The sequence below is a fragment of the Larus michahellis genome, chromosome Z (genome assembly GCF_964199755.1).
Source record: "Larus michahellis chromosome Z, bLarMic1.1, whole genome shotgun sequence".
NCBI lineage: Eukaryota > Metazoa > Chordata > Aves > Charadriiformes > Laridae > Larus > Larus michahellis.
Genome location: NC_133930.1, coordinates 21,070,600 through 21,083,579, shown reverse-complemented (window position 1 = coordinate 21,083,579; position 12,980 = coordinate 21,070,600).

The following is a 12,980-nucleotide window of genomic DNA, read 5'->3' as shown; positions in this document are numbered from 1 at the left end:
AATGGAGGAAAAATGTAATCAGTGTATTGTCTGCCATTTAAAAGACTTTTAGAAATTTCATTAAATTAATTCTCTCTTTGATGGCCTAAAGCGCATTTTCATGTTTGTAATTTCAATAGTGCTTATAAAAGGCTTCCTGAGTTCACTAGGGAGAACGGATCAGTTATCCAATGTTTTCTACTAGTGAAAAGATGTCAAACAACCATAAAACTCCAAGTCCTTTAAATCTCATGCTTTCAGGAATGCTTACAAAGTAAGATTATAGCAGACACAGAGAACAAGTAGAATGACTCTACCTAATATTACCTAGGGGTGAGTAAATCCCTAACACAGTTTCAAGTTAAATTTAGAAGGAACCTTGCAGTGTTTCATATACTGCACAGGAAATTGCAGCACAGATTTGACTTCTTTTGTGAATAGAGCAATAAAGAAATGTAAAGAAGTTTTATAATTTTAGCCAGATTTGACTTAATGGTCTTATTTAAAGAAGGAATCTCTGTCTATGAAGAATACTTCCCAAAAATGAAGGAATGCGAAATCATTACCTAATTTAAACAGAATAGACAGTCCTTATTGCCTTAGGTGCTTATTATGGGTAAAGCATGCTCACCTGGGTCACATTAGCAGTTCCACTGATATCAGGAGAACTGCACTGAGAAAGGGAAGCTGTATTTGTTGCTAGTGCTCTCATTAGGTATGAGCTTGAGATAGCAGACCTTTTTTGGTATGTGACTAGTACTGATGATTTCTAGGTGCGGTTAAGTGTCTTTCTGAAGAGAAAGGACATGAGATCCCTTCTCCTGAGGGACTTGCAGTTACTACCAGTGGCTGCTGTCCTCTGCAAAACCCTTCTGATTTCAGGAAATGTTGAGACAGGCCCAAGGAGCTGAGTTAGTATCTCCTGTTGCAGCAGTGTGAACTAATTATAGACACAGAATAATTGTTGAGTAATAAGGCGGTGAGGAATGACAGGAGGAGCAACAATAAGATTATGTGGTCACTTGGCAAGGGATGGTGCTCACTATAACGCAGTTAAGGGGGATTGTTTGTTTGTTTGTTGTTTTATTCTAATAAGGGTGTATGTCCTATTTGGCTAGTGTTATTAAGGTATTGTGAAAGGAGTGTGTCTCGGGGATGGACTTAAGAGAATTCAGGACAGTGAGCTTGCAGAACGACTCAGGATAGGCACTCTGTGCAGAGGGTGTGATATGGAGAAAACACAGAGATAGCTGTTGGACCAAGATACAGAGACTGACGGTATTTGCAAAGTAGGGGATGTAGGCCATTGCGTCACACACCTGGGTAACAAGACACAGCAAAGTGGCGATATGGCCTGACACCACTAACTAAGATCAGTGAACCATTAACACAAATGAAAAACATGATCTAGTCCAGAGACATGACTTTTAAGAGAATGTCTCCACAGGCAGAAGCAGATGGGCCTGACCTCGTGCTCCTTTTGCTCTGAGCTGGTCAGAAGCAAGCCTCTCTGGTCCTCATAGTTGTCATTCCAAATACACCCTGAAAAACGACAACTTGGGTATGGCATAGCTATATGGCTTGTGGATAGAGCTGGCTTACACTTAGGCTGTTTGGAATGGGCAGTGGTGATCACAGCTATTGTGCCCATCTGTGTAAACATACTGACTGCCACTAACTCTGAAATCTTCAGTTTCAGATCTAGAGTGTTTTCACGAAGTATTTAAATTTGCAACAAACGGGTAATTCTAAACATTTGCTCTGAAGTGTGAATTTCCATACACGCATACCACCTGGGAGCACACTTCAAAGAGTGTGCTCTCCCCTACTCCCCTGCCAGTTGCATGGCTTGAATATGCAGTGGATGAGCTCTGGAGCAAAGATGCAAAAGCTGGCTTGTGAAAAGTTGGGTTTTCAGCATGATTCTTGTGGTTGGAACTGAGTCCCTCGGGGGAACTAATGCAAAACTTGCCACCTCCTGTGAGGCATGAGACTTGCCTTTTTTGGGCTGTGGAAAGTGGTGATAGCTGCTTGTACTCGATCTGTTTCAAGAATGCTCCTAGCTTTTACTAGCCCTCCTAATTTTGGACACTCTCTCTTTTTTTTTTTTTTTTTTAAAATTAGCGTAAGAAACTGCTGTGGAGAGCTTCCAAATTCACACAAGCAATAGTTGTCCAAAATTCCTGGTAAGTTTTGTCTGATAATATAAATGCATACTCAGGTGCAAATTCCAGATAAGTCTTGTTTCCTTTCTGGGCTAGTTCCTGTGCTAGGTCTTCTGACTCTCTCTTCAAAGCCTCCTGGGATATGTTGCTCTTTCCAATGCCAAAGCACAAGTTAGATGGATGTTAGTCTATCTGGACATGGCTCCATTTCCTTTTTCTGCTGAAGGTATGTTATGTTCTCTTATTAAGACAATTTAAGAAAGCTGGTTTAAAGATAGAGAGAAATTGTCTTTTTATTTTAGAGCTGCTAAGCGTTTACAAGTGTTCAAGCGTGAGTCAATAAGAACAAACATATGCTATTGTACACACACAGCAAGTCTGACTCTGGATTTATTGTATGGAAAACAGCTAACTCTGGATCAGTCTGCTCTGCATCAGTTAGGGAAATGTGGGATACTAAACACTGGGAAAAGTAGCCAGTTTCTGCAAAAATGTGAGAAAATCCCTCTCTCTTATGTTGGTGGTTGTTTGGTTGGTTTTTGTGTTGGTTTTGTGTTGGGTTTTTTTGTTTGTTTGTTTTTTTAATATATGTATACTAAGTAAGACCTAGTCATTTAATACAGGACTTACTGTTATTATATAGGATGACCTGAGAAGTATGGCTGACATCCCACCTTTTCTGTACTTCTTTATCAGAAGCTTTCCTTGACATCTTAACTGACACTTACTTTAGTCTTTTGTTCTTTAGTCTTTGTAGTTTGCCTACAAAGATATCATGCACCTCTGCTGTGAATGTGCGTGCCTTTGGCTTCCCCTTCATCTGATCTTGCTGGAGTTCCTCAGAAAATACTGGATTTCTTTGCCTACCACAGTCTTGTTTTTTGTTCTGGTTTGCAAGTAATCCTTCTGGTTTGCAAACAATCCTTCCCTAGTAAATGTGGCTTATAAATAGTATGTGCAGCAAAATATAAAATGATAACAAAATGACTAAAATCTCATTAATTACCAAAAAAATGATGCCACTCAGAGCTGAATTTTGAACTCTTGAATATAAGCAGTTCATCTTTATCCAGGTTAAAAGGAAGATATGTTTTTCAGAGAGTGGGTGAATGTTTCTGGTTCCTGTAAGAAACCTCATTAAACAAACAAAATTGAGACACTCAGATTCATTATTCTCTTTTGAAAATTTAAGAATGTTGTCATTATGCTACCAGATAATTTAACACTTCTTCTAACACATTGTTCTGCTTATCTGCAGCTACTCAGCTAGAAGACTCATTAGCTTTTATGTGTTAAATATTTCCCATTTTCTTTTTGTGGTTTACACTTCTACTCCAAATTAATTCCAAATTAATTCTGTATTCAAATTGATGACACTAAAATCCACTTAGCCACTTTCTCTGTTTCAGTTTTTATTCTCTCTCACAAAATACAATGTAATTTATTTTTTGTTTACTCCATGAAAGAGCAAGAATTAATGCTACTCTCAAAAATAAAATGTCCTATCCATCTTTTATTTGTGTGAATCTGCAAAACTAGGTTATATCTGGAACGGGTGAAAAAAAAAAGGGAGAAAAAATATTCCCTCATACTCTATGGCCAAGTGAAACTGAAGAGTTAAATTCTGACAGCTTTCTCTCCTTGAAGTTTGTCAATTCTGATTGGGATTGCATGGCCATTTCGTGCATGATGCCCGTTGTGATGCTTTCTGTGACCTTTTTGTATCCTTTATAGGTAATTTAGGGAAGTTCATCTAGAGGAATAGTGAAGAACTCTTACAGAAAAAATGAGGTGCCTTGAATGAAGGCTGTCTACTGTGGGAGCACAGTGCCCCCTCACTTTTCCTTCAAACTGTTTGGTTTATTTGTTGGGGTTTTTAAAAATTTATTTTATTTTATATGGCGTCATCCAAAAAAACCTGTCTGAGTTCTTTACAGGCCAGTGCAAGCTTGCTATATATGGATAGTCAAATGGTTAATTCACAGATTAAATTGAAGTTTAGAGTGAGCTCCTCAGCAATAAAGCCAATTTGCATGAGGAACCAAGCTGTGGTGGTATAATAATGAAAAGGAAATTTGAGGCATTTTAAAACTAGTTAGTAAGATTGTGGTGTACATTGAAGAGATTTCAGGAATAGGCCGAAAAGGGACACAGTGCGTACTGATCCCCCTGTGATGCTAGGGAGGCATTCCATGTGTGCCAATGCCTTACAGTCTTGTTTCCCAGCCCCCTTGTGTCAATTCTCTGAGATCTTTGCCCTGCTGTGCAGGTACTCTGAGGACACGGGAAGAATTTCTTGCAGGGCGCAGTTGGCTAGCTGGAGAGGATTTCTCCTGCTGGGAACAGATCCTGAAACGTTCTTGTTGGGCATAAAGGCAACCACAGGACAATTTTTTTCTTTTTTTCCAGATAGGAAGGTAATCATAGGAGTACTCCAATTTTTTTCCCAGCATAGGCACTCACATGATATTAGTAATGTAAATAAGTGTTTTTAGACTTGAGGTCTGATAAAGTCTGTTTATCTGGAAAAGGAAGTTGTAACATGAGATTAATTCTCATACATGTTTGAAAGTACCAAGGGGATTTCAGTAGAAATTTGGTAAACATCAGTGGCTCACATCTCAACAGTTTCATGAGGCTTTGCCTTTAGATCACTCATAAGCCGTTTTTTATTTGGTATTTTCTTACATTCAGGCTCTTCAGAAATTTTCCTTTAAGTTTGCACGTAAACACGTTGACTGTATCAGACCTGTTAAAATTGCCAACTGTTCTGCCATGTCCTGCTAGGACACTGGCCATTATAAGAAGTCATGGTTCACATGGCACTATCAAGTAACCTTTCTTTTAGTGATACTGGTAAGCAAGTTTCTTAACATGAGCTTTTGCAGAGGTCTATGTACTTTCAAAGTAATACTAGATGTTAATGTTATATTTTTGGTGTTTAAATGGAAATCTGTCTTAGATTCATGGGTAGGAAAGTAAAACTTCTCTGCATGCTGCCAGGCTCCATTGACAAAACAAAGATGTCATGAATGATCAGGTGCTTTTCCAGTCTGTATAAATACTTTGGTGAAGTCTAAGGTGTCAGAACAATGTAATAGTTTTCATTTATTTATTTTTATACAACAGATTTACAGGGCAAGGCTCAAGATGTCTTTCTCCTGTTGCCCACACAGAAATAAATGCATCTCAAGTAAGTGGGCTCCTTATCTGTGACAGATGGTCTTTATAGCTGTCGAAGGTTCTCAGATTCTTTGAAAGCTACTTATGCTTTTCGAAGTGCAGATTCCTTTTCTTTTTTTCTTTCTTTTTTTTTTTTAATGCAAACTGTTAAAAACCAAACTTCATTCCAGGAAATATTCTGATTCGGGGAGAAGATTCAGCGGTACCTGCCTGTAAGCCTCTGTCGCACGCGCAGATCTGAAGGATGTATAAACAGGGTCTTAGAAAAATTTAGGATGAAAGAGATTTTTCTAGACCATCTAGTCCAAGCTCCTGCTCCAAGCAAGACAAACTTAACAGGTGGACCAGTTTGCTTAGGACCTTGTCCACTACAGTTTTGAAACTCTTCAAAGATGGAGATCCCACAGCCTCCCAGGGCAACCTGTTCCAGTGCTTAACCACCCTCATTGTGAAGAATTTTTTATCTTACATACAACTGCAGTTTCCCTTGTTGTAGCTCTTGTCATTTTGTTGTAAATATCCAAAGGGTCTGACTATGTCTTTATTATAATGATCCTTCAGACAGTGGAAGACTGCAGCTAAATTCCCCCTTAGCCACTTCCCTTTGAGTATTGAGTACTCCCCCAGTTTAATGTCATCCATGAACTTGCTGAGGGTGCAGGTTGTCCCGGCGTCTCTGTCCTTGATGATGATGTTAAACAATATTGGCCTTCACATCAGCCCCTGAGGAATGCTGCTTCTAACTAATGGTTATAATTTCAATGGTAAACCCCTGCTTACTAGCCAGTTTTTCAGCTACTTTGCAGCCTACTTATCCAAAACTCTTCCTCAACTTTGCTATAAAAGTGGTGTGGAAGGCCACACCAAAGCCTTGCCAAAGTCAAGGTAAATAACATCCACTGCTCTCCCTTCATCCACAGAGCCAGTCATTTCTACAGAGATGACGGTCAGGTTGGCTTTGGCAAATCCATGCTGGCCACTCCCAATATGTTGAACAAGGACATTATCCCATGCTGAACTGTAAAAGCACCTACAAGAGACCTGCATAAAGGTTCCTGGATGCTGGCCATCATAGTTTCTTCCCCTTCCTACCAGTCAGATAATGTAACATTCATGTTATCCTTCTAACGGACAGAAATAGTCTTCTCTATTCTTTGCCATGCCTCCTCAACCTTCTCTAGTTATAGCCTGCTCAAGGATTCTTGGGTGTGGAGGATTATACACAGGCCATGTTGGTGGACCACACTCCACTGTGCTACAGAATTATTATGAAGATGTTTTGCTAGTTTACGGAAGTAACAGCTTATCCAATCCATACTATTACCTGACAGTCTTTTCTGCTAGGGAAGGATAAAATACTTCTTAGGAGAAGGAAAGTCCCCCCCCTCAGTGGATACAAAGTTGGTAGATGAACTCAGAAGAGAAACTTGTGATAGATGTAACTTTGGTGCATATGTAGTGTTGGACTGATGCCCAACAATCTGGTCTTGACTCATTGATTTACTGGCACAGGGAGGGAAGATGCTGGCAGGGTTTTGGGAGAAAGGCTTTTGTAGGGAACTACCTTGAAGTGAGGTTTCAGACCTGTTGACCTTTAAAAAATCAGAACCACGTCTTTATGGATTGGGGAAAGTTGTCCAAGGCCTTCAGAAGTACAAAGTTTAAGACTTTTCCTTCTCGATATTTCTTTTTGGTGAGTTTGGCAAGCTTCTATACCTGATTTGGCAGAGCTTTTTGAAGGTGCCTTGTATTCATGCTTATCCTGGGACTGTGGATACCACTTGTGGTAAACAGCTAATGGTTAAACACTTCAGTGCTCAGTATTTTAACACATTAGTCTGTTTCAGCGTTGTCATGTTCACACTTGTTTGGACCTTTTTTGCTGATTCAATTTTTGAAGCAATTAAAACAATTGTGTCTCATTTTTGCATTTTGGTGGTTCCAGTTTGAAGTAAACATTCATTGTATGATCAGAGTGTTCATTGTATGATCAAATTTCATTTGTCTCCTTGCTACTGACTTTTAAGCCTTTTGCTATAGAGCAAGGCTTGATTTTTATTTTACTTGGTACTTAGAAATAATAAAATCAGGAATTTCAAAGCCTTTTAATAAGCATTGCTGTGAGTTTTATAAAAAAGCATTGTACTCTTAAACCAAGGATGTTAAGTGCTATATTTCCAAGGTCAAATCTACTCTTAACACCGTATTGTCTATGAAGATACAGATGGTTTTGATGTTCTGTCCAGTATATGCATCTGTTATTTAACTGCCTGGATCTTTTGGAATTACCCTGCTGTATGTATTACTATTCTCCAACAGTAATGCTGCAAATATATTGATTATTTTCTTCCTAAAACACTTTAATTTTTTGGTTTTCTACTGAAGTACAGTTCTTCATTAGATAAACTTAAGCCACCTCATGTTTTACCTCAGCTTTTTAGAGCAGATTTACAAATTTGACAGTTTCTCTGTGCCAAACCAACATCTGCATGAATAATGAAGAGTGTCACAGTAAGGTAATTCTTTACAGCAGGAACACCAATACAGTACTTTTCCACCTTCCCTGACCCATTTAGCACTGTCTTCTCCTGCACCTTTCTGTAGCTATAGTTGCAATCTAATTGAATATTGTATGTTATCAAATTTGTAATTTCTTACTTTAGAGAAGATAAACCAACCCTTTTTCTTACATAAGTGCTGCAAATTGAGTGAAAGAAACATAATTTCTATCTGTCATACTTGATACTGTGATTATTTCAGTGCTCAGTCCATAGAAGCAGGGAAAACATTTAAAGAACAGGGCTAGGTTTACTCCTTCAATACTCTTTACTGACATTAGTCCAAATTGTGAAATATTTCTCAAATTTTAGCCAGTCTTTCTCCAGCCAAACTGCTTGTGAAGAACACAGCAGATATAAAGAGTGTGCTACTAGATATAAACTGTAGAGTTTCAATGTGTATTTAGCATAGTAAGGGAGATTTAGTAAGAAAGGTTCCTGCTTTTGGGAAAGCTGGAGCTCGAACTGGTGCCTGATGCACTTGTTGTACAAGACCCTAAGACTGCTATGCTGGCTCAAATCAAAAGAAAACTGAACTCATCTGTATTCGTTTTAAAGCATCCTATCTATCAATTAAGCCATATACATAATAAATAATAACAACATAGATTTGACAAATAAACAAACAGCCTGGTTTATTTTGATGATATATAGTGTTAGTCTCTAGACAGATTTAGCTTCCAAAAACAGTAATTTCAAATATCACAATTAATATGTTCCCTTTAACACAGGCACTCATAGGTGAGTACACAGAAAGTAACACGATTCTTTTAAGTCAAGCCATGCTATTCTGAATAGATTATAAATCACAAAGGGAAAAAAGTACTGATTTTATTAAATACCTAATGCTTTCAGGAATTGTTACAGGAAGGAAGCTGTTAGCAAAGGCTGTAGATAGTCAGACTGGAAAAAGAATGTAGCCTACTTTCTTATATCATCTGATTTGAAGGGATGAAAAGGTGGTAGCAGGGGCAAAAGGAGACGTAAATACTAACTACTGTGAAAATGTAATTGCTTTCTTGCAGAGCAGTGGGAAAACATCAATTTACATGTACATTTAATCTTAACAGAGCACCATGGCAAAAGGTTTTTGTTCAAGTGGTGATGTCCTGTGTTTGAAAATTGCCTGTGAGGATTTAATTTCATTTACATTCTTTTATGCAAGTTTAATGAGTATTCTATCTTATTTTAAAGTATAATGATAAATATGCTAATACACTTTTTGTTCTCCGCAAAAGTAATTGAACATCTTATTGCTGTGCTCTGGGCTAACACAATGTGAATATCTAATGCAGGAGTTCACGCACTCTTTTATTTAAACAACACAGTCTGGACATTGTTTATTTGGAATGAAACCAGGCCTGGCACCCATCATATCCTTGATTTTCCTAGTGCCGCACTGGGCACAGTTCCTGGCTGGCTAGAGTGGGATATCATAAAGCAGTAGGCAAAGCTTCAGTGGAAAAACCCCAATAAAGTTACCATATAGAAGCAGTAGAACAGCTAGGGCAAGTCAAAGCGAACTCATCTACCAGCTGCTAGCAAAGGAAGTATCTTGCAGGTAGCCACAAGATGCTGTAATCTAGGCTGGGGATTGTTATGCTTTAATTCTGTGCTGCCACTGCCAGTCTGTTGGATGCTGTGGGAACAGACCACAATGAGCAGGCTGGGAGCTGCTTTGCTTGACACTGCTGATTGAGCTGACTTCTGAGCACTTTCCAGAATGAAGGAAGCACCAAAAAAACGGGTCAATCTTTCTGTTTTTAAATTCTGGAATACTATAGGCCTCTAATTTCAGACAATTTCTGATTGGTACTTAAGGAAGAGGAAAAACTAAGTGCCTTGTCTGTGACCAAGACTGATAGGTTGTTTCACCTGTCTGCTTTACCCTTTCCTCAGGATTAGCAGTCCTTAGTCTATTCTTCAGATTTCTTCTTTCTGTTGTTAAAGCAATATAACAAATCTGAGGTAATAAATTTCTTTGTCTTGTATGCTGAAGTATAAATAAGCTGCTCTAGATGAAAAGCAGCTTATTTTGCAGATGAAGTGCAATTAAATTATTTAATGTTGTGAATTGTATTTTTAAATTGGCATTTGACAATTAGCTTTGAAAAATTATTTTTGTAAGAAACAGTTCAATCCATATGTGATTTACTCATAAGACACATATGGTGCCTCTGCTATATATTTCAAGCCCCCTATGGGAATGGACACATTTTCTTTAACTTATGTTCAACCGTACACTGTGACTTTTTTTTTTTTTGCATTGTATTGAACTGTCTAAAAATATCTTTCAGTATTTTTTGCCCTGATTGCATTATTCTCTTATACCATTAGTACTGCATTTCTCAGCTGACTGATTTGACAGTTTGTGAAAAGGGTAGAAATTATCAACTGAAACTAACAAGCTCATGTTATTTCACTAGATTTTACTCTCTGCAGAACAATGTGAAAAGGATGACCCATATTCTCCTCTTCCCAGGATTAAAGGCCAATACATCAAGAATCCTGAAACTATCACTAATTTGCAGTGATTTCTGTAGACCGGAGATGCTTCTGTTTATATATTCCACCCTTTACAGTTCACTACCTCTTTGATAAAGACTTCCCTGCCTTGCTATAAAATGAATTGTTGACAAAGATGGGGAAACATGATTGAAAGCAAATACAAATATAGTCATTTGTACAGAAATACTAGAAGTTACTATCATGGTCAATTTGTTTGCAGTGATCCAGATGCAGATATACCCTTTGGCTGACAAGGTCGAATCTCCTTCAGTAGTACTTGGTGCAGCATGCCATCTTCCACCTCTGCGGAGTTCCTCTTGCCCTCCTATTCACCCGTAACATCAATAAAGTCAAAGACTGCATTTCCATCAGTGCTTCCTGTGTGTCACAAGAGTTTTGTAAGCCATGTTAAGTGGTCTGTAGCACTGCTTTTGTTTTCTGCATGAATTTTGATGATAATGGTGCCTCGTGGCCTACAGAAGATGTTGATGGTTGATAGTATTAACAATCTGGGAATTAGTCTGGGAAGCTGATATTGTTGTTGTGGCCTCTCTTGTAGATGTACCCAAAGCAGTGTAAACTGCGTGATGTGGGTATCAGTAGCACAGAGCCCCATATGGGCTGCAAGACTCTGTTGAGTGTTGGGTAAATTCCAGTGATTGGTCTGTTTGAGATCCATACTGCTGGCACTTAGTAGCAGTGCTACTTTTTCAGTAGGAGAGCATGTATGTGAAGTCTGTAAGGAAAATGGCACTGGCTCTGTGCTTTTCCTAATCTAATGATCTAATGCATAACATGGAAGAGGACAGAAGGTCTTGTCACTTTTGTATTACTGTGAGGTCTGGAGAACTTTTATGAAATATGTAATAATCTGGAATGAAAGCACAGTGATCCCTATGCGTATATGGTATTTTGATTCTGTTTGACCTCAGATCCATGCATATCCTGCATGCCAAAACATTGCACAGTGAAATAGATGAAACAGTGGAAGATCTGTAGCCATCAATATAGCTACGTAAATATCTACTTTAAAACAACCATGCTGGTGTGATGAATCATGTAATCTCCAAACATTCTCCATCTCTGTATCATTAAACCTCCCACTACTTTAGAGTTCAAATCAACACCTCATCTCTGCTTAAACAATAAAAACCACCCAAACCCTTTTAAATATAGAAAATTACAATTTTCTTCTGTGAAATCATCTTGTCCCTTCCATTTTGATGTACTCATCACCATTAAGATTTCACTGATGGTTTGGAGTTTTCTGTAGCTTCTGCCTGCAAAAGCTTAAACAAAACATTACAGAAAGTTTTTTTTGTCTACTGAAAATTTTAAATCTGTAAATACACGTCTCTCTCTCTCAAAGGAAAAAAAAAAGGCTAGAGAGACTCCTGGTAAGGAAAGCTTAGGTATTTTAAATGTGGATTTGTTCCTGATGGCAGAATATAAAACATTGTATGTATTAAATCTTTGAGTTGTCTGTATGTCTGTCTTCACTTTATGCAGATACAAACTTTTGGACAAGTATCTTTAAAGGGATGTTTGTTCCCTCTTATCAGCACTAGGGCACTGCATTTATCTTTGCCATGTTACCCTCTCTCCTGGTTTGTTCTGAATATATAGGATTTTTCTCCTAGGAGATATAATTCTTCATTTCTTGAGGCATAATGTTTTCAGTATGAGGTCTGCCTCTTCAGTCAGTTATAGGGAAACAGATTGATACCTATAGCCGAGCCATAGGGCCTAAATGGGACTGTCACTACAAGATGTTCTTGAGAGGCTGTATCTGCCAAAGGCCTCCTCTCCTTTGGTATTGTTTCCTGCCCAAGAGCCATGTACATTTTTCCAGCTCTTTATAAACATTATTCACTGAAGACCAGATTCTGATCCTCTTACTCATCATCATAAATGCCTAATTTCAAAACTGGTCCGTTGGTGTTTCTTTGTAGACAAAGGAACTATGCTATAAAAGGGATCTAAAGCTGCCTCCTCAGGGACCAGGTTTAGATCATTAAGATAAAGCTTAGCTTATCATGTTAAATTCCCTGGTAATATACTCTCTGGACAGCAGATATTTGTGATAGCATTTCACAGGTTCTCATGCTGTTATACTCTTAATGTCAATAGATGAAAGGAAATGAAGTCGCATTTAGAAGCTTCTCTACCTGAAGAAACGGTCTGAGCTAGCCATTCAAAGAGGCACTTTTAAGAACAGTGCAACATACCTTTTGTGGAGGAGCTGTTTGAGGTTATTTCTCTGTATCAGCAAATCCTTCAAGGTTTATATCCAAGCAGGGCTTAGAGCCTTCACTCTCACTGTCACCAAGCCTGCAGAGAAGAAAAGGAAAAGAGTAGGGCTAGCATCCTGGTTTCCTTTTTTTCTCAGGCAGATCATATAATTGTAATTTTTTTAAAAATGAGTCTGTTTCCTTTCCACTTCAGATTGACATTCAGAGCATGAAGATAGGCATTACATTAAGTGTGAGGACAGAGGTAACACATTCTCTTGTGTCATGACTGATCTTTGCTAATTTCGCGTTTAATTATTGTTGACTGTTAATTATTGTTGACTGTTAATTATTGT